The following is a 3090-nucleotide window of genomic DNA, read 5'->3' as shown; positions in this document are numbered from 1 at the left end:
TGGAAGAATCGTTCATGAGCTTCGCTAAAGCCCATGAATTTGGGGATAGTAGGAAAATCGAAGAAGAGATCTATGCGAGGAGAGACAACGGTAAGCTCTGCAACATATCCAAAATCCAAATAACCCAAGGCGTGCAGACGGGAAATGGATATCTGAATGATGGGCTAACATTCAAGGGATACCCGGTGATTTAGCCAGCTAACGAAATAGGTATTGCATATTTCTGCACGGGAGTCGGCTTTGCAAACTTACACCTCTTGATATTCAGATTTAGGGCCTCTCCTAAATCAATTTCAGCAAAAGTATTCACAGGAGGAGGTACACGGACTCCGCTTGTCTCCACGGGAATGTCTTCGTATGCATCGAAGTTTATACCCGTATTCACCTGGTCAAAGACGTCGCCAGCATTCAAGTCTTTGGTGAAGGGGTTTACTTCGCGTTCACAAGAGCCACCAGAACGAGAGTTGGAGTTGGGAATGGGGAGTGCAGTGGAGACGCTATGCGGGCAGGCCTACGGAGCAAAGACCTATAGTATGCTCGGCATTTACCTGCAGCGATCCACAATCCTCCTGATGATCACAGCAATGCCTCTCACTGTTATCTACGCCTTCTCGAAGCCCCTGTTGGTGCTCATGGGAGAGTCCAAGACAATAGCGGCGGCAGCCGCTCTATTTGTATACAGTCTCATCCCGCAGATCTTCGCGTACGCCGCCAAATTTCTGATCCAGAAGTTTTTGCAGGCACAGAGCGTTGTGGCGCCCAGCCCTTACATATCATTCTGCACCATATTCGTCCACGTGTTGCTGTCGTGGCTGGTGGTGTACAAGCTGGACTGGGGAGTCTTCGGGGCGGCGTTCGTGCTGAGCTTGTCGTGGTGGATTGTTGTCATTGCCCAGTTCGTATACATCCTTAAGACGCCACGATGCAAGTACACGTGGACAGACTTCTCATCCCAACCTAGAGACTTTTCAGATTTTTCACTCGGGGTGAAGGACACAACTGCCTAGCAGTTGCCTTTTCTCTATTTTTGCATTATATTTTGAGGGGGGGTTTTCTTCCCACTCGGTTTTCCCTCTTTCCTCATTTTCATGCATTGTATATGGGTACCTAAAATGGCCGTGTTGCCAGGACTCATTCATTTTGCATCACACTCACCTAAGTTATGCTTAAGGGGAGGTGTTGGTGTACATGCACTTAGACTAGTTGTGTTGGTGTACATGCACCTAGATTAGCTCCAGTTGGTGTACATGCACTTAGACTAGCGGTGTTGGTGTACATGCACCTAGATTAGCTCCAGTTAACTTATTGCTTGCATGCATGTGGCACATGTACACATTAGCATAAGATAAAGCACACTTAGCTTTAGTTAGCTTTAGTTATTGCATGTACAACTAAGCTTAACTTAGTTGCTTTTGTGTATTTATTCTAAAACTAATATTGTAGAATCACTTTCATTCTTTTCTCAATTCTTGCTCGCTTCCTTCCTTCTCTTGCAAGCTTGTTATTGTTTTGCAGATCTAGATCTATCTGTGTATCTCAAAAATCTTACAGAATCTCATTTGAACATAGGCAAATGAAACATGTAATGCAAAGGCATCACTGAGTGCAACGTGTGGGGGAGGAAATGAAGAATCAAAGCATAGGGAAAGTTTATATCTGCTATTTCTGTCACAGTGGAGTGCTTTTAATATTTTTTTATCACATTTGGGAATTCCATATTTGTTACTAATGTGCATACTTGGTATTTAAATGTTTTGAAAATGAAAAATATTTGAAATTCTTTTAATTTCATTCACCATCTTGTATATAAGAACAAGAATATTCACACACTATTAAAACAAGGAAAATTATTTTATAAAGAATCAACATTCATGCACCCCAATTCTATATTCCATTATAGACCAGTTAATCTGCTTAGTTGCCAGATTGAAATAAAATTCTATATACATAGAAAACCTTGAAACAAAACGTTATTCAAAAGAAATATGTTCAAATAAGTATAACGCTTAACTCGAGTCATGAAACAACCAGCCTTAAACCAAGATGAATACAATTTTAAACCACAAGAAAAGAAGCTTCTCATCGACAGCAGACAACATCACGCAATGAACCCAATCTTAAACCAGAAGAAATCATTGTCATGGACGGGGTTGATTCTTCAAAATTTTCATCTCTGTGGGAGTAACATTTGTCAGCTCGTCCAAAATGAGTAATTATCGTTTCCCCTATTTCGGGTTTGCGCTATTGCTCGGCCGTTTTTTCGCTATGGCGATCACAACATCCTGCGCCCTGGAGAAAAATAAATGAATGATAATATATTAATATAAGAAATCAAATTTGGAAATAATGTGAAGAGGATAGTGTAGATTTATATACCCTTCTTCTCTGTTCTTTCTTGTCCTTTCGTAATTTTCTTGTGAACTTCGATGATGAGGTTCGCAGTATTTACTATTGTTGGCACGGAGGTTAGAACACCGCCAACCCCTTTTGTCGGCCTTAGTGCAGCGCAATTCGTCTTGTTTTGTGGCATCGATCACATCATCTTGCGCCCTGCAGAAAAATAGCGTAACATTAATGTAAGAAGTCAAATCTGGAAATACGGAAAGTGCAGATTTATATACCCTTCTATTTGTTTCTTTCTTTCTTGGTAACGGTTCCTTTGTTTCTGGTATTTTGCATGTGTGGCGTCGCGATGATGTTCGCAGTGTGTACTGTCATTGGCACGGAGGTTAGAACACCGCCAACCCTTGCTGCTGGACATGGTGCAGCGCAATTCATCTTGCGGCCTGCAGAAAAATTGACGGTAATTTTAATGTAAGAACTCGTGTTTGGAAATAATGTGGAGGAAAGCGCAGATTTACATACCCTTCTTCTCTGTTCTTTCTTTTCCTTTCGTTATTTTCTTGTGAACTTCGATGATGAGGTTCGCAGTATTTACTATCGTTGGCACGGAGCTTAGAACACCGCCAACCCCTTTTGTCGGCCTTAGTGCAGCGCAATTCGTCTTGTTTTGTGGCATCGATCACATCATCTTGCGCCCTGCAGAAAAATAGCGGTAACATTAATATAAGAAGTCAAATCTGGAAATAC

The 3090-nt window shown here is 41.7% G+C and overlaps 1 pseudogene; it reads left to right on the top strand.

Moving 5' to 3' along the window:
* The first annotated feature begins 347 nt into the window (after positions 1–347).
* On the top strand, positions 348–1007 carry LOC149182858 (protein DETOXIFICATION 40 pseudogene; annotated as a pseudogene).
* The last annotated feature ends 2083 nt before the right edge of the window (positions 1008–3090 follow it).

The sequence above is a fragment of the Pinus tabuliformis genome, chromosome 3_2 (assembly GCF_031772625.1).
Source record: "Pinus tabuliformis cultivar Carrire ecotype Pingquan chromosome 3_2, CPIR1, whole genome shotgun sequence".
Lineage (NCBI taxonomy): Eukaryota > Viridiplantae > Streptophyta > Pinopsida > Pinales > Pinaceae > Pinus > Pinus tabuliformis.
Note: the sequence above shows the minus strand (reverse complement) of the source record. Positions and strands in the feature narration are given on the sequence as shown.